Below are 19,638 nucleotides of genomic sequence, written 5' to 3'. Positions count from 1 at the left end.
TTGGCAAACGAACCAAAGGTGACGTAAGAAAAAACATTTTTATGCAGCGAGTGGTTAAGATCTGGAATACACTTCCTGAAAGGGTGGTGGAGGCAGACTCAATCTTATCTTTCAAAAGGGAGTTGGATAAGTATTTGAAGGAAAAAAATTTGCAGGGCTACGGGGAAAGGGTGGGGGAGTGGGACGAGCTGAGAGTCGACACAGACTCGATGGGCCGAATGGCCTTCTTCTGTGCTGTAACCATTCTATGATTCATTCTACGACATCTCAGCCCCAAATTTCCATGTGGCCACTTGCCTTGATGTTGGCTGCTGAACCGGACTTCTGCCCTCCAAACCACTTCAATGCTTACCCCATTGTAAATTATGGGATCAGTCCATTTGCATCCCCTCTGCCGTTGGCTGAGCACAACTGCCATGTAACACAAGAGTCTTGTGCTGAGGATGGGGATTGAAAGTTTAAGTGTAGCTTTTAAGAAGCTGAGAATGGCTGAAGATTTCAGCAGCAGGCTTGGGGAGCAAGTAACACTACAGCCATTCTCCCTTTTCTCTCCTATGAATACCAGCATACTGTTCATCCTCTAAAATGATAGTTGCACAAGTTGTCCATCACATTGGATTGTAGTTAAGGGGTTCATCAATTCTATACCGTACAAGAGCTGTTGCCAATTCCTCCAACAGTAATTACTTGCATGCAGGACCATAAAACCCTTTCCTCCACTGTAATAGGATGATACCAGCTGTCTCATGTCACCTGGGAGACATCCCTCCCCTTCCTATCCTTAACCAAATTCATACAATCTTATTACAGGATAAACTTGCTCACAATTCCTGTGAAAGGCAGAAGACAGGAGGCAGCATCCCAGATATTATAGAGCTGACCCTCTAAGATGATCTGGAAGGGAGACACTCCACTCTACTCATGGGAGATGACAAGATGGGTGGGACAATGCAGGCTGCAGGTGAGCAGACCCAAACAATTGGCATGGATTCCCTGTGAAACAGCGGGCAGTCATAAACGTCCTCAGCCTTCACTGTCGCCTTATTCTTAAGGGATTATGCTTACAATTCTTAGTTTATGCCTTCCTTTCCTGCAGCAAAAACAATTTGATTTCATATAGCTCCTTTAATATCGAAAAATGTCCTAAGGTGCTTCACCGAAGTGTGATCAGAAAAAAGGAGATATTAGGAGGGGGCTTGGTCAAAGAGGTGGGTTTTACAGAGGGTCTTAAAGGGGGAGAAAGAGGTGAAAAGGCGGAGGGGTTTAGGGTGTGAATTTAAGACCATCAGGAATGAGTGGCTGCCAATGGTGGTGCTAGGGAGGGAGGGATACACAAAAGACCATAGTTAGAGAAATGGAGAGTTCTGGGGAGGGGCTTGTACTGTTGAAGGAGGTTACAGGGATAGGCAACAGTGAGGCCATGAAAGGATTTAAACACAAGGATGATAATTTTAAATTGGAGGTGTTGGAGGACCAATGGCAAATGTAGGTTAGCAAGGACAGGAGTGACAGGAAAAGGGACATCGAGAGCAGCAAACATAGAAACATAGAAACAGAAGATAGGAGCAGGAGTAGGCCATTCGGCCCCTCGAGCCTGCTCCGCTGTTCAATGCGATCATGGCTGATCATCCAAATTCAGTACCCTGTCCCTGCTTTCTCCCCATAGCAAATCTATCAAAGCAGCAAAGCTACTCTTTAAGATCTCTATAGTTCTCTCAATCATAGCTCTAATAAAGGCAGTTGCCTCATTATAGACCTCCTCAACTGCTGTTCTTTTCATTTATATCCATGGTAGCAAGGGATATGCTTTGTTGTGCACAAGCCATTCAGTTACTTGGCTATCTTCCTTGAAGACCTTAAGAAGGACAGAATTCCTCAGGAAAGGCATAATGGCAGCTTCCAGCAAATCTGGCAATGATGGAGAATTCTTTGGATCTGGTCATGCACAATCTGGGTATTCAACAAGTGGTACCCCTTTCTACTAAGTTTAGGGTGTTAACTCTAGAAGCTCTCAATGCTATGTGCATATCAACTATTTCATCCTACACTTTGGGAAACCCAGCAGCGTGATTAAAATAGATGATCCTATCACGTTGGTGCCTTGCAGTCTTGTCAAACTGAATGAATTTCCTAGTTCTCCTAAAAAGTGTTTCATCAAGAATAAATGCCTGGACAGAATCCTGCATGATACTTTATAGATCCTGCATGGCTGTGCCAGTGGTAGAAAAGTTAACAATGATGGTAATTTTCACAGCCACAGACAGAGCTGTCCAGGCAGATCTTCATGTAGACGATGGAATAATTTTCTTACAGCTTCTTTGGTGAAGAGCTCCTCATTTAGGTCTTCATAAGATCTATGTGGTCTGTAAATTCTTTGGGTGAAAATATCTTGTCAAATATCCTTCTCAAATACTACCTCATTCTCCTTTCCCCTATCCTGTACTGTGGCTCTTCCTCCTCCTTCATTAAAATAGAGAACAGAAATCCCTTGATTTTAACTAAGATTATTTTACTATGGTGGGGATATATCTCAGTGGTCTCACCGGCTGAAAGAAAGAAAGAAGAAAGAACTTGCGCCTTTCACGATCTCAGGATTTCCCAAAGTGATTTACAGTCAATGAAGTACCTTTTTGAAGTGTAGTCACTGTTGTAATATAGAAAGGCTGTCAAAGGCAAGGTCAGCTCTCTATAGGTACAAAACAAAAAGGAAAGCACCAAAATCTGTCGTAAGCCAAGTGATTACTTTTTAATGCTCCAGGCTACAGACTCACCTTCCACCTGTAACAGCTAATGGCAGCAACTGGTGCGCTTCATTTATTTTGTTCTAAGTTTCCGTTGGTGCATTGGTGCCTCAAGTCATGCAGTTTAGCCACTCCTACACTGGTCTTTGTAATTAGCATTTATTTAAATGAGCTCCAGGCAGCATCAATGCGCGTACATTGCGGGACGCCCGAGACCCAATTGACAACAGCAACGCAGGCATTATAGGGAGGAAACTTGGTATATTGGTTTCTATCCCAATCTGCGGGCATCAAAATGTTAAAGCACCATTCCAGCACCAATGATGCACAGGAAATGCCATGTAAAATTGGGGCCATTATTGCACTTTAAATTAAGGAGGAAAAACATAACAATTAGTTTACCACTCTTTCACTGAGATACTCTCGTCTCCAAACCTCCCAGTTCAACCTGGCATCTTCTCCCTCCACAACCTAGTTAAGCTGGTATTTTCTTCTATTCTCCTCTATTAAAGCTGGTGTTCTTCCCTTTCCCTCCAATTTTTGTGATGGCACTTTTTGTTCCCCCCCACCCCCATCCTCCCCAGTTCATTCTGGCACTCTTCCTTGTTATGTATTGTGTGTTCTATTGTGTGTTCTCCTCCCACCTGTGGTTGCGCTGTCACAGGAGATAAATGGTAGGGTGTTCTCGGTTAAGTTTAGCTCTCTTTGTTCGGAACTTTCCAGAACTTCCTTTCCTTCCAATAAAGCACTTCATGTTTGAATCTCTGAGTTCTGAGTCCTACACAACAAGTGGCGACGAGGATCGGATGAATCTGTGTTGTGGGAACTTTCTTGTTTTCAATTACAAAACACTCGGAACAGAGACGGGTGCAGTGAGTAAACAGAAATTTTAATTTGAAACGTGAAACGGCTACTATATTAGGAAACATCGGTGATTTTGATGAAAATGTGGAGCAATGGAGCGTATATACGGAACGTTTTGACTATTTTGTATTGGCGAATGCGGTGGCAAATGAAAAGGTCGTGCCTACCTTTTTGAGTGTAATCGGGCCGAAGACATTCAATTTACTTCGCAGCCTCGTGCAGCCAGATAAGCCAGGAACTAAAACATATAAGCAACTCGTGGAAATTCTTGGAGCACATTTTTCACCAAAACCTCTGGTTATTGCTGAGAGATTTAGATTTCACAAATGGAATCAAGAGGAGGAGGAATCAGTGACGATGTTTATTGCTGCTTTAAAAAGGTTATCAGAACACTGCGAGTTCAAGGAGGTGCTGAAGGACACCATTAGAGACAGACTCGTGTGTGGTCTGCAAAATGCAGCCACACAGAAGCGCCTTCTTACTGAGGACTACCTTACTCTTGAAAAGGCCATTGAAGTTAGTGTCTCCATGGAGATGGCGGAAAAGGAGGTTCACCATGAGTTCAACAGGGAGAGTTCACAAGGTGTCGTCTGAGACTAAAGGTGCGCGGAACGGCACATGTTACCGTTGTGGGAAAACGGGCCATCACGCTAATGACTGCTGGTGTACGGAGCTGGAATGCCGAAATTGTGGCAAAAAGGGTCACATTGAACGCGCCTGTAGAGGTAAAAAAAGAACAGACAGAGCTGGGAAGCATGGAAGCAAAATGTCTGTATTTGGACAAGAGAGGAAAAAGAGTGTTCATTCAGTACAGTATGGTGGAACAAGCAAAACAGAGGGGAGCGACACCTCTTAGGAGGAAGAGGTGCACATACTGATGGTTGCAGGTGATTCAAATGGCTACTGGGTGTCACCACTGGTGGAGGGACAATCAGTGCGGATGGAGGTGGACACAGGCGCGGCTGTGTCCCTTGTTTCAGACACTGTCTACAACAAAATGCTAAAGCATCTTACCCTTCAGCCAACAAACATTGTGCTAAAGACGTATACCGGCGAACCTGTGGCCATGAGAGGCGTCATTGAGGTGACAGTTAAATTGAACGGACAGACTGCAAAACTGCCACTATATGTGGTAAAGGGAAATTACCCATCGCTACTGGGACGTGCGTGGCTAGAGAAAATCACGCTGGACTGACCTGCGGTCCGCATGATGTCAAAAGGGGAGTCAGGTCTGACTGCAGTGTTAAACAAACATGCAGAACTCTTCAATGGGGAACTTGGGAGCATGAAAAAGATCAGCGTGAGACTGGACATTAAACCTGACAGCAAGCCGAAGTTTCACAAAGCCCGACCTGTACCCTATGCAATTAGGCCAGAAGTTGAGGCTAACTTGGAGGCCTTAGTCGAGAATGGAGTCCTGGAGCCTGAGAGCGTGAGCAAATGGGCCACACCCATTGTTCCTGTCCTGAAAAAGGATGGATCTGTTCGAATCTGCGGGGATTTTAAAGTGACTATTAACCCAGTGCTGACTGCGGAACAGTACCCTCTTCCCCTCATTGAGGATCTTTCTACGGGCCTGGCCGGAGGGCAAAAGTTCAGCAAAATAGACTTATGCCAGGCTTATCTACAAATGCATGTCGATGACAAATCAAAGGAGCTGCTGACAATTGTGACACACAAGGGGCTATACAGGTACTGCCGCCTTCCATTTGGAATTACGTCGGCCCCTGCTCTATTCCAAAAGGCAATGGATCAGATTTTGAGTGGACTGCCAGGAGTCCAGTGCTACCTGGATGACATCCTTGTCACTGGGACAAATGAGGAGGATCATCTTCTGAACTTGGATGCGACACTACAACGACTGAAAGAGTACGGACTCAGTTCGTAAAGACAAATGTGAATTCTTTCAGTCTTCAGTTGAGTACCTGGGGCATGTGATTGACGCTACTGGCCTGCATAAGGCACCGTCAAAGGTCAAGGCGATCGTGGAGGCCCCAGCACCCCAGAATGTGAGCCAGTTACATTCATTTCTGGGGCTACTTAACTACTATGGGAAGTTTATTCCAGACTTAGCAACATTGCTGAAGCCGTTACATCAGTTGCTATGTCAAGGCAAAACATGGAAATGGACTGAACTGTGCAACGAAGCTTTCACCCAAGCAAAGAAAGCATTGCTGAAATCGGAAGTCCTGACACACGTCGACCCAAAGCTACCCGTGCAGCTAGCATGTGATGCATCACCATATGGTGTGGGAGCAGTCATATCCCACATCATGCCTTCGGGTGAAGAGAAACCTATCGCCTTCGCATCACGCACCTTGAACAAGGCCGAGAGTAACTATGCGCAGATCAAGCGCGAGGCCTTGGGAATCGTTTTTGGAATTCGAAAATTTCATCAGTACCTGTTTGGGAGAAGGTTCACACTCCTGAAGGACCACCGTCCATTGACTTCAATCTTCGGGCCCCACACCGGAATTCCGTCTCTCGCTGCAAGCAGGATGCAAAGGTGGGCTTTACTGTTGTCAGGACACACATACGACATCAAATATCGCAAATCAGACTTGCACGGCAATGCAGACGGTCTCTCGAGGCTACCCTTGCCTGTTACTCCCCCAGAGCCTCATCAGATAGACACCTTCTACTTTAGACAAGTGGAGGGAGCACCTGTCACTGCAGTTCAGGTGCGAAGGTACACCCGCAACGATCCAGTCCTGTCTGAGGTAATGGACGATGTCATTCGAGGGAGAGCTATAGGAGATTCTCCTAGTTTGAAACCTTACGTTTCAAAAAGAAATGAGCTCTCCGTCCAGGCAGGTTGTCTTCTTTGGGAACGCCGTGTCATCATTCCGCCACCTCTGAGGGAACCTATACTGCAACAACTTCATACAGGCCAAAGTGGGATGGTTCGGATGAAGGAAATGGCAAGAAGCTACTTCTGTGGCCAGGTCTCGATGGGAATATTGAGGAGAAAGCCAAAACATGTTCCCCATGTCAAAGGGTCCGGAATGTTCCACAGCTGGCAACCCTACACCCCTGGGATTGGCCTGCAGAAGTGTGGCAGCGAGTACATGTGGACTTCGCCGGTCCTTTCGAAGAGAAGATGCTTATGGTGGTTGTAGATGCTCGTAGCAAGTGGCCGGAGGTCGCTGTGATGAGGTCTACCACGGCAGAGAAAACAATTGAGAAACTTGGTGAGATGTTCAGCCGTTATGGCTCACCGGAACAACTCGTAAGTGACAACGGTCCACAATTTGTATCACAGGAGTTTGCAACCTTCCTGCATGTGAATGGTGTCCAGCACATCAGGTCTGCGCCCTATCATCCCTCTACTAATGGCCAGGCAGAAAGGTTTGTGCAAACTTTGAAGCACGCCTTGAAGGCATCACAAGGTCAGGGCTCAATCCACCAACGTCTGAACAGCTTCCTGTTGTCCTACAGGAACGAGCCGCATGCCACAACCAAAACTTCCCCCGCTTCGCTCATGATGAAGAGGCAGTTGCGGACAAGTTTTGACTTACTCAAACCTCCAAGGGCAGAGGAGGTTGTCCATCGTCAACAACAAGCTCAAGTTGAAAAGAGAGAGAAAAGAGCCAAGGAGAGACGGTTTCATCCGGGAGAGCACGTCCTAGCTCGAAACTACAACACTGGACCGAAATGGGTTCCTGCTACGGTGATCGCGCAGACGGGCCCTGTGACTTACACGGTTGAGACTGCTGAGGACGTCGTCTGGAGAAGACACACAGATCAACTGTTGCTAGGAGCAGAGACAGCCACAGAGGCTCCAACGGCTGGTTGGCCTGAACTGTTTCCGGATGATACCGCAAACCAGCATCCCTTGCCACAGTGCTCTTCTCCAACACAGGAAGTCAAAGAGACTGTTCCACCTGTGCAAACTCCTGACTTTCAACTGACACAGGCACCTTCTCCATCCAGGCCTGTGTCAATGCCTACTGCTGTGGAAGCCAGTGATGACCGCTGGTATCCGATATCCTGTCAGAGAGCGGCGGCCTCCAAGACGCTTGGATCTGTAGGCTTAGCGACTTACCCACAAGACTGGGGCAGAATAAACCCCAGGGTAAAGTCAGGGTTTGAGGCAGTCTACCTCTACCCTTGGTTAGTTGAGTGCATTGAAAGTAACTTACCTGTTGAGCAATAATGTGGACCTTCCATTTAAGAGGGGAGGAAATGTTATGTATTGTGTGTTCTATTGTGTGTTCTCCTCCCACCTGTGGTGGCGCTGTCACAGGAGATAAATGGTTGCGTGTTCTCGGTTAAGTTTAGCTCTCTTTGTTCGGAACTTTCCAGAACTTCCTTTCCTTCCAATAAAGCACTTCATGTTTGAATCTCTGAGTTCTGAGTCCTAAATTGTGTCTAGGTAGAAAGGTACCGACACAACATTCCTCCCCACATCCTTTCAGTTGATACTGGCTTTCTCCTTCCTCCCCATCTCAAACCACCACTCCCAGCTTTTTCCCTCTTCCCCACAAAGCCGTCTTCCCAATTTCTGACCCTTTCTTCTTTCCCCTCATTACTGTGCATTTCCCCTTCCCTCTATTGCATAGAAACATAGAAACATAGAAGATAGGAGCAGGAGTAGGCCATTCGGCCCCTCGAGCCTGCTCCGCCATTCAATGAGATCATGGCTGATCATCCAAATTCAGTACCCTGTCCCTGCCTTCTCCCCATATCCCTTGATCCCTTTAGCCTTAAGAAATATATCCAACTCCTTCTTGAATATATTTAATGAATTGGCCTCCACTGCCTTCTGTGGTAGAGAATTCCACAGGTTCACCACTCTCTGGGTGAAGAAATTCCTCTACATCTCAGTCCTAAATGGTTTACCCCTTATCCTTAGACTATGACCCCTAGTTCTGGACTCCCCGGCCATCAGGAACATCCTTCCTGCATCTAGTCTGTCCAGGCCTGACAAAATTTTATAGGTTTCGATGAGATCCCCTCTCAATCTTCTAAACTCCAGTGAGTACAAGCCCAATCGACCCAATCTCTCCTCGTACGTCATTCCTGCCATCCCAGGTATTAGCCTGGTGAATCTTCGCTGCACTCCTTCCATGGCAAGAACATCCTTCCTCAGATAAGGCGACCAAAACTGCACACAATACTCAAGGTGCGGTCTCACCAAGGCCCTGTACAACTGCAGCAAGACATCCTTATTCCTGTACTTGAATCCTCTTGCTACGAAGGCCAACATACCATTTGCCTCTTAACCGCCTGCTACACCTGCATGCTTACCTTCAGCGATTGGTGCACAAGAACATCCAGGTCTCTTTGCACTTCCCCTTCTCCCATTCTATTGCCATTCAAATAATAATCTGCCTTCCTGTTTTTGCCACCAAAGTGGATAACCTCACATTTATCCACATTATAGTGCATTTGCCATGTTTCTGCCCAATCACCCAACCTGTCCAAATTGTACTGGAGTTTCACAACACCCTCCTCACAGCATACCCTCCCACCCAGCTTTGTGTTATCTGCAAATTTGGAGATACTACATCCAATTCCCTCGTCCAGATCTATAAAAGCTTATACAGTCAGTTTTTATGTTCCCTGCAAGCTTACTTTCATAAGAGGGGGAAAATAGATTATGAAAGTAAGCTTGCAGGGAACATAAAAACTGACTGTAAAAGCTTTTATAGATATGTGAAGGGAAAAAGATTGGTGAAGTCAAGCGTAGGTCCCTTGCAGTCAGAATATGGGGAATTTATAATGGGAAACAAAGAAATGGCAGACCAATTAAATACATATTTTGGTTCTGTCTTCACAAAGGAGGACACAAATAACCTCCCAGAGAGGTCGGGGAATATAGGGACTAATGAGGTGGAGGAACTGAAATAAATCAGTATTTGTAGGGAAATGGTGTTGGGGAAGTTGACGGGATTGAAGGCCGATAAATCCCCAGGGCCTGATAATCTACATCCTAGGGTACTTAAGGAAGTGGCCCTGGAGATAGTAGATGCATTGCTGGTCATCTTCCAGAACTCGATAGACTCTGGAACAGTACCCATGGATTGGAGGGTAGCTAATGTTACCCCACTATTCAAAAAAGGTGGTAGAGAAAAAGTGGGGAATTATAGACCGGTAAGCCTGACATCGGTAGTGGGGAAAATGCTAGAGTGCATTATAAAAGATGTAATAGCAGAGCACTTGGAAAGCAGTGACAGGATCGGACAAAGTCAACATGGATTTACAAAAGGTAAATCGTGCTTGACTAATCTACTGGAATTTTTTGAGGATATAACTGGTAGAATAGATAAGGGAGAACCAGTGGATGTGGTGTATTTGGACTTTCAGAAGGCTTTCGATAAGGTCCCACATAAGAGATTAGCTTGTAAAATTAAGGCACATGGGATTGGGGGCAAGGTATTGACTTGGATAGAGAACTGGTTGGCAGATAGAAAGCAAAGAGTTGGAATGCACGGGTCGTTTTCCGAGTGGCAGGCAGTGACTAGTGGGGTACCACAAGGATCGGTCCTAGGACCTCAGCTGTTCACAATTTATATGCCCTCTCTTTGGATCTTATGTTATCCCTAATTTCCCTTGTTAACCACGGTTGAGTCACCTTTTTTGATTTATTTTTATGCCAAACTGGGATAAACAAATTCTGTAGTTCATCCATGTGATCTTTGAATGTTTGCCATTGCCTATCCACCGTCAACCCTTTGAGTGACATTACCCAATCAATCCTACCCAACTCGCGTCTCATACCATTATAGTTCCCTTTATTTAAATTCAGGACCTTAGTCTCTGAGTCAACTACTTCCCTCTCCATCTTAATGAAGAATTTGATCATATTATGATCGCTCTGACCCAAGGGGCCTCGCACAACAAGATTGCTAATTAATCCTTTCTCATTGCATAATACCCAGTCTAAGATGGCCTGATCCCTAGTTGGTTCCTTGACATATTGGTCCAGGGAACCATCCCGTATACACTCCAGGAATTCCTCCTCCACAGTATTGTTACTAATTTGGTTAGCCCAATCTATATGTAGATTAAAGTCACCCATGATGACTGCTGTACCCTTATTGCACGCTTCTCTAATTTCCCTTTTAATGCCATCCCCAACCTCTGCATTACTGTTTGGGGGTCTATACACCACTCCCACTAATGTTTTCTGCCCTTTGGTATTTCTCAGTTCTACCCATACAGATTCCACATCATCAGAGCTAATATCCTTCCTTACTATTGTGTTAATCCCCTCTTTAACCAGCAATGCTACCCCACCTCCTTTTCCTTTTTGCCTATCTTTCCTGAATATTGAATACCCCTGAATGTTGAGTTCCCAGCCTTGGTCCCCCTGGAGCCATGTTTCCATAATTCCAATCATATCATATTCATTTACCTCTATTTGCACTGCTAATTCATCTACCTTATTACGAATGCTCCTTACATTAAGACACAAAGCCTTCAGGCTTGTTTTTTTAACGCTCTTAGACCTTTTAGAATTATTATTTACTGTGGCCATGTTTGTTTTAAACCCTTGATTTCTCCGATTGCCACCTTTGTTATTCTCCTTCCTGTCTTTTGCTTCTATCCTTGTTTCCCTTTCCTTTGTCTCCCTGCTCAGGTTCCCAACCCCCTGCCATTTTAGTTTAAACCCTCCCCCACAGCACTAGCAAACACTCCCTCAAGGACATCGGTCCCGGTCCTGCCCAGGTGCAGACCGTCCGGTTTGTACTGGTCCCACCTCCCCCAGAACCTGTTCCAATGTCCCAGGAATTTGAATCCCTCCCCCTTGCACCATTCCTCTAGCCACGTATTCATTTGAAGTATCCTTCTATTTCTACTCTGACTAGTACATGGCACTGGTAGCAATCCTGAGATTACTACCTTTGAGGTCCTATTTTTTAATTTACCTACTAACTCCCTATATTCAGCTTTTAGGACCTCATCCCGTTCTTTACCTATATCGTTGGTGCCTATATGCACCACGACAACTGGCTGTTCACCCTCCCTTTCCAAAATTTTCTGCAGCAGCTCTGAGACATCCTTGAACCTTGCACCAGGGAGGCAACACACCATCCTGGAGTTTCGTTTGCTGCCGCAGAAACGCCTATCTATTCCCCTTACAATAGAGTCCCCTATCACTAAAGCTCTCCCAGTCCTTTTCCTCCCGTTCTGTGCAGCAGAACCACCCCTGGTGCCAGGAAGTTGCCATCCATTTACCTCCCCTTCATTGCCATTGATTTCCTCATTGACCTCAATTTTCCACATCCAATTCCCCTCTCCCCTCTCCATTAATTTCCCTCCATGCCGTGCATTCCTACAATCAATGGATCAGATCAAAGCTCTGCAGTCCTGCCACATCCAGTCATGAATGGTGGTGGACAATTAAACAACTAACGAGAGGAGGCTCCATGAATATCTCTATCCTCAATGATGGCGGAGCCCAGCACGTGAGTGCAAAAGACAAGGCTGAAGCGTTTGCAACCTTCTTCAGCCAGAAGTGCCGAGGATGATCCTCCTGAGGTTCCCACCATCACAGAAGCCAGTCTTCAGCCAATTCAATTCACTCCATGTGATATCAAGAAACGGCTGAGTGCACTGGATACATCAAAGGCTATGCACCCCGACAACATCCCGGCTGCTGTGCTGAAGACTTTTGCTCCAGAACTAGCCGTGCCTCTAGCCAAGCTGTTCCAGTACAGCTACAACACTGGCATATCTGACAATGTGGAAAACTGCCCAGGTACGTCCTGTCCAAAAAAACCAGGATAAATCCAATCCGGCCAATTACCGCCCCATCAGTCTACTCTCATCAGCAAAGTGATGGAAGGTGATGGACAGTGCTATCAAGCGGCACTTACTCACCAATTACCTGCTCACCAATGCTCAGTTTAGGTTCCGACCTCATTACAGCCTTGGTCCAAACATGGACAAATAAGTTGAATTCCAGAGGTGAGGTGAGAGTGACTGCCATTGACATTAAGGCAGCATTTGGCCGAGTGTGGCATCAAGGAGCCCTAATAAAACTGAAGTCAATGGGAATCAGGGGGAAAACTCCACTGGCTGGAGTCATACCAAGCACAAAGGAAGATGGTTGTGGTTGTTGGAAGTCAATTATCACAGCCCCAGGACATCATTGCAGGAGCTCCTCAGGGCCCAACCATCTTCAGCTGCTTCAATGACCTTCATCCAATCATAAGGTCAGAAGTGGGGATGTTTGCTGATGACTGCACCATGTTCAGTTGCATTTGCAACTCCTCAGATAATGAAGCAATCCGTGCCTGCATGCAGCAAGTCCTGGATGACATTCAGGCTTGGGCTGATAAGTGGCAAGTTACATTTGTGCCACACAAGTGCCAGGCAATGACTATCTCCAACAAGTGAGAGTCTAACCACTGCCACTTGACATTCATTGGCACTACCATCGCCAAATCCCCCACCATCAACATCCTGGGGGTCACCATTGACCAGAAACTTAACTGGACCAGCCACATAAATACTGTAGCAACAAGAGCAGATCAGAGGCTGGGTATTCTGTGGCGAGTGTCTCACCTCTTGACTCCCCAAAGCCTTTAAACCATCTACAAGGCACAAGTCAAGAGTGCAACGGAATACTCTCCACTTGTCTGGATGAGTGCAGCTCCAACAACATTCAAGAAGTTCAACACCATCTAAGACATAACAGCCCGCTTGATTGGCACTCCATCCACCACATTCACTCCCTCCACCACCGGTGTACCGTGGCTGCAGTGTGTACCATCTAAAAGATGCACTGCAGCAACTCGCCAAGTTGTCTTTGGCAGCACCTCCCAAACCCGCAACCTCTACCACCTAGCAGGACAGGCGTAGGGGAACACCATCAACTCCAAGTTCCCCTCCAAGTCACACACCATCCTGATATGGAAATATATCGCTGTTCCTTCATCGTCAACTGGAACTCCCTCCGTAACAGCACTGTGGGAGTACCTTCACCACACGGACTGCAGCGGTTCAAGAAGGATGGTTCACTACCACCTTCTCAAGGGCAATTAGGGATGGGCAAGAAATGTTGGCCTTGCCAGCGATGCCCACATCCCATGAACGAATTTTAAAAATTTCTTCCCGTTGCACTTCCTTCACCATGCATTTTGCCTCTTCCTCTTGCCAGATATTCTGCCTCTTTCCCTTGCTATGCATCTGCATTTTGCTCCTTGCCCTCCCTTGCAATTTGCCCCCTGATGCGCTATCAATAACTCAAAAGACTGAGATTAAGCGAGTAATTAACAGGCTTTTATTAACAAGAGAATGAAGGTGTGCCTCGAGTGGTCGACCGGTCCAGAATACAGAGGGACTGTGGAGCAGTCACCTTTATACCTGGACTCGTGGGAGGAGTCAGCCGAGACATGTACAGGCATGTACACAGTGGAATACAAACAGTGGTTTACCACATTCACCCCTTGTTTAAAAATGAGTCCGGCGGGGTGAAGTGTATTAAAAGTTAGTGTATTGGAGTCTCTCCGGAGGTCTTGTCTGCCGCTGTGGTCGACGTGGCGACAGCAGGGGCAGTGAAGCTTCCGGCGTCGAGTCCCGCGTAGGCTGGGGCACTGGTGTGTAGTCCTTGTAGGTGTCGAGCGGGTCGCAGGGCCCAGGCCCGCCGTCTGCTGGGGCTGGATATCGGGTCGTGGGGGGGGTGGTGGTAGTGGGTAGTGGGTTACTGCGGCCCCTGAGGGTGCGAGGTCTCGTATGGAGACTGTGTCCTCCCGCCCGTCCGGGTACGCAATGTAAGCATACTGGGGGTTGGCGTGGAGGAGGTCGACCCTTTCGACCAGGGGGTCCGTTTTATGGGTCCTCACGTGTCTTCTCAGTAGGACCGGCCCTGGGGACGTCAGCCATGGCGGTAGCGATGTCCCCGATGTGGATTTCCTTGGAAAGACAAACATTTTCTCATGAGGGGTGGCGTTAGTGGCAGTGCAGAGCAGTGACCGAATAGAGTGGAGTGCATCGGAGAGCACATCCTGCCAGCGGGAGGTCGGAAGGCCCCTAGACTTTAAGGCTAGCAGGGCGGCCTTCCAAGCTGTCGCATTCTCTCTTTCCACCTGTCCGTTCCCCCGGGGGTTGTAACTGGTGATCCTGCTTGTGGCAATACCCCTAGCGAGCAGGTACTGACGGAGTTCGTCGCTCATAAACGATGAGCCCCGGTCGCTATGGATATAGCTGGGGAAACCGAATAGGGTGAAGAGGTCGTTCAGACATTTAATGACCGTGGCACTGGTCATGTCCGGGCAGGGGATGGCGAACGGGAAATGGGAGTACTCATCAATAATGTTGAGGAAGTACACATTGCGGTCGGAGGAGGGGAGAGGCCCTTTAAAATCAACGCTCAGGCGCTCGAAGGGGCGAGTGGCTTTTATCAGGTGAGCCCTGTCTGGTCTATAAAAGCGCGGTTTGCACTCAGCACAGACTTGGCAGTTCCTGGTCATGGTCCTGACCTCCTCAATGGAGTAAGGCAGGTTGCGGGCCTTGATGAAGTGGAAGAACCTGGTAACCCCCGGGTGGCAGAGGTAATTGTGGAGGGCCCGCAGTCTATCGATCTGCGCGCTGGCGCAGGTGCCACGCGATAGAGCATCCGAGGGTTCATTGAGCTTCCCGGGCCGGTACAAGATCTCGTAATTGTAGGTGGAAAGTTCGATTCTCCACCTCAAGATCTTGTCATTTTTGATTTTGCCCCTCTGCTTGTTGTTAAACATAAACGCAACTGAACGCTGGTCAGTGAGCAGGGTAAATCGTTTTCCGGCCAGGTAGTGCCTCCAATGACGCACAGCCTCCACAATAGCCTGGGCCTCCTTCTCAACAGCGGAGTGTCTGGTCTCCGGGCCCTGGAGGGTTCGTGAAAAGAAGGCCACGGGTCTCCCTGCCTGATTAAGGGTAGCGGCCAAGGCAAAGTCGGACGCGTCGCTTTCCACCTGGAAGGGGATGGATTCGTCCACTGCGTGCATGGTGGCTTTGGCAATGTCTTCCTTGATACGGTGGAAGGCTAAGCGGGCCTCTGCCGTCACGGGAAAAGAGGTGGACTTGATCAGCGGATGGGCCTTGTCCGCATAGTAGGGGACCCACTGGGCGTAATAAGAGAAAAACCCTAGGCACCTCTTCAGGGCCTTGAGGCAGTGGGACAGTGGAAGTTCCATAAGGGGCCGCATCCGGTCGGGGTCGGGACCGATGACTCCGTGTTCCACAACACAGCCAAGGATGGCGAGGCGGGTTGTGCGGAATATGCACTTCTCCTTGTTATACGTCAGGTTGAGGAGTTTGGCGGTGCAGAGGAATTTTTCGAGGTTTGCGTCATGGTCCTGCAAGTCATGGCCGCAGATGGTCACATTGTCCAGATATGGGAAGGTGGCCTGCAACGCATTTTGATCGACCATCCGGTCCATCTCCCTTTGGAAGACGGAGACCCCGTTGGTGACGCCAAAGGGAACCCTAAGGAAGTGATAGAGGCGGCCGTTTGCCTCAAAGGCAGTATACTGGCAGTCCTCAGGGCGGATAGGGAGCTGGTGGTACGCTGATTTCAGGTCAATGGTCGAGAAGACACGGTACTGCGCGATCTGGTTGACCATATCAGCTATACGGGGGAGTGGGTAAGCGTCCAGCAGGGTGTAGCGATTTATTGTCTGGCTGTAGTCGATGACCAGGCACTGCTTCTCGCCGGTCTTAACGACCACAACCTGGGCTCGCCAGGGGCTGGTGCTGCCCTCAATAATCCCCTCCTTCAGGAGCCGCTCCACTTTGGTTTTAATGAAAACCCTGTCCCCGGCACTGTATCGCCTGCTCTTTGTGGCGATGGGCTTACAGTCGGGGGTGAGTTTAGCAAACAGTGGGGGGGGGGTGACTCTGAGTGTGGAGAGGTTGCACCTGGTGCGCGGCGGGCAATTTGGAAGCTGCTGGCTGTGGACTGTGAGTGGGGGGAGGGGTCCACCGTACGCCATCGTAACACTTTTAAGGTGGCACTGAAAATCTAACCCCAGTAGAACGGCAGCGCAGAGGTGGGGCAGGACCAGAAGTTTAAAATTATCGTACACAGTCCTGTCTACTACGAGTGTCACCACGCAGTAGCCGCCGATGTCCGCCGACTGGGACTCAGAGGCCATAGAAATCCGCTGGTGCGCAGGCAGGACTGGGAGAGAGCAACGCCGCACCGTGTCGGGGTGGATGAAGCTCTCCGTGCTCCCAGAGTCAAAAAGGCAGATTGTTTCGTGACCATTTACCTTAATGTCCACTGTGGACCGGGCCAGCTGGTGCGGTCTCGCTTGGTCCAGCGTAACGGAGGCCAGCGTAGGGGTCGGTGTGTCGCTGCGGGTAGCAGATGAGGCGGTGTTGGGGGCCTGCTGCGTCCCGGCTGGCGTCCAAGATGGCGGCGTCCATGATCCCCATGTGGCTGGAGGCGTCCAAAATGGCTGCTGTTCCGGTGGTTCGCACATGGCTGGGGAGGCCCAAGATGGCGGCCCGCACGGCCCACACGCGGCGCTGCTGGGGTTCGGGGTGGCTTTGGCCCTGCAGACGCTGGCGTAGTGTCCTTTCTTCCCGCAGCCCGAGCAGATCGCATTTTTCGCCGGGCAGCGCGCTCTGGGGTGTTTGGCCTGGCCACAGAAGTAGCATTTCTGGCCTTGGGGCACTGCTGTCTGGCCTTGGGACACTGCTGCGGTAGTTGGGCCGTTGCTGGGATGTGGCTGGGGTGGCACGGCGCTATGAGACGGTCCTACCGTGTCCCAGGCTGTCGTTCCCCGCGGCGTCCACGGTGCAGAGGAATAGGCGTCCATGCCCCGGTAGGCTGCGTCCAATGATAGTGCGAGTTCAGAGGCCTTGTTGAGATCGAGGTCACTCTGCTCCAACAGTCACTGTCGGGTGTAATTGGACCTGTGGCCCGCTACAAAAGCGTCCCGGATAAGTTCCTCTGTGTACATGGTGGCCTTTACATCCTTACAACCACAGGCCCGGCCAAGCACAGACAGTGCCTGAAGGTATTCCTCGGTCGATTCCCCAGGTTGTTGTTTACGACTCCCCAGGAGGTGCCTAGCGTACACCTCGTTCACTGGGCGCGTGTACTGGTCCTTGAGGAGCTTGATAGCATCCACGTACAAGGTCGCGTTCTGGATGACCGAGTACACTCGGTGGTTCACTTTGGAGGTCAGGACGTCCAGTTTGTCCTCGTCCGATTTGACCGTTTCAGCGGAGGCGATCAGAAATTTTTCAAAACACCTAAGCCAGTGAGCAAACTTGGTGGATGAGTCCGCCTCCCGATGATCTAAGTCCAGGCATGCTGGTGTGAGGATCTTCTCCATTATAAAAATCTTGTTAATAAAATTGATGCGCTATCAATAACTCAAAAGACTGAGATTAAGCGAGTAATTAACAGGCTTTTATTAACAAGAGAATGAAGGTGTGCCTCGAGTGGTCGACCGGTCCAGAATACAGAGGGACTGTGGAGCAGTCACCTTTATACCTGGACTCGTGGGAGGAGTCAGCCGAGACATGTACAGGCATGTACACAGTGGAATACAAACAGTGGTTTACCACACCCCCTCCCCTTGACACACATTCAGCTCCCTCTTCTTTACATCTATTTTCCCTTGGTCACTGCTATTTCTGTCCAGTGGCTAAAGCACTGGACATGCTCTTCTGCTCTTCTTTGCATGTTTCTTGTGCTAATAGCCTAGATTGATGGCTCTGTCTACTAGATGCAGAAACTCCTGTGTACATGAGTTCTCGGCTCTAATATCGAAAAGTGGCAAAAAGGACTAGTAGTTTTGAAAGCGCACTAGAGGAGAAACAGAATAGGGTCAAGGAATTCACTCTAATTGCTGAGGTCGGAGCACAAGCACAAACAGAGTGAATTGGGTCCCCATACGCTGATATCCATATAATAAGTGGACAGTTGACATGCATGGGAAAGGGAGATGGGACCTAGTTGAGAGCTCTCTCAGAGAGTCAGTGTTGGTGCACTGAGCCAAATGGCTCCTGTGCTGTAACATTCAGAATATCAGTTCCTAATGCAAGTAGTACAAGTCATTCCACTTCCTGCATCAGCCACCATTATCTACAGCCTTAGTGAGATTGCCAGTTTATTGCTAATGTAGTGTCTAATTATGAGTAAATCTGTGGTATGGACAACTTTGTTGCCACCGTCAAAACCTACTTTAGTTAGGATCCTTGCAACAAATTTTTATTGCATAAATTTAAGCTAGACTCAAATGTAGGCCTCAGGGATTAAAGGTCATTGTTCTAATGCAGCACTCCAGGATTTTCAAAATAAACATCCAATAAATCAAATCCTGTTCAACACAGATCTGATCAGTGTGTGTTGAAAGTTCAAATTGGCAGCTGTACAGATCCTTTGTAAGGTAACCTGGTTAAGGTTTGCCCAGCATATGGTTAAAGATCAAATTCCCCTAATCATGTATGAAATTGTCAGATCTTCTGAGGGTGTGGAAACTTTTCGTGCCCAGTTTAACATGGTGTGGGCGAGTTGCAGTGGCAGAAATTTGATCAAAACCCAGATTTCATCAAAAACACATCAAAACCAGATGGAGAATTTGCTTACATCTCCACATACTACCTTTTGCCAACATCATCATCCACAAGCATAGGTCAGCTTTCACATGTCACCAATGACGCTCAATTCTACATTTCTACCACTGCTACCAACAACAACTTGCAATGATATCCAGCCCTTAAAGTAAAGAATGTTCCAAACAGCTTCACAGACAGCTGTAAGAAAAATGAGCGGAAAAGAGTGGTTAGGGGTGATTTTGAAAATATTTTAAGGAAGCAAATGGAAGTAGGAGAGTCAGAGCGGTTTAAAGAGGGAAGCACAGAAAGTAGGACTCAAATGGCTGAAGGCTGTGCCGCCAATGGTGGGATGAAGGAGGACAGTGTCAGAGGAATAGCTGTTTGGAGGAGGGGGTATTTAAGGCTAGAAGAGATTGCAGAGGGTGGGGTGAGTCCATGGAAAGATTTACAGCTGAGGACAAGGATATTAAATTTAATGGGGGTGAAATTAGGGCCTAGAAATTGAGTGGGCTTAGCGCCCAATTAG

The sequence above is a fragment of the Somniosus microcephalus genome, chromosome 22 (assembly GCF_052327205.1).
Source record: "Somniosus microcephalus isolate GS21.2 chromosome 22, FLI_Smic_1.0, whole genome shotgun sequence".
NCBI classification, from domain to species: domain Eukaryota; kingdom Metazoa; phylum Chordata; class Chondrichthyes; order Squaliformes; family Somniosidae; genus Somniosus; species Somniosus microcephalus.
The sequence above is the reverse complement of the archived record's forward strand: the minus strand, read 5'-3'. Positions refer to the sequence as shown.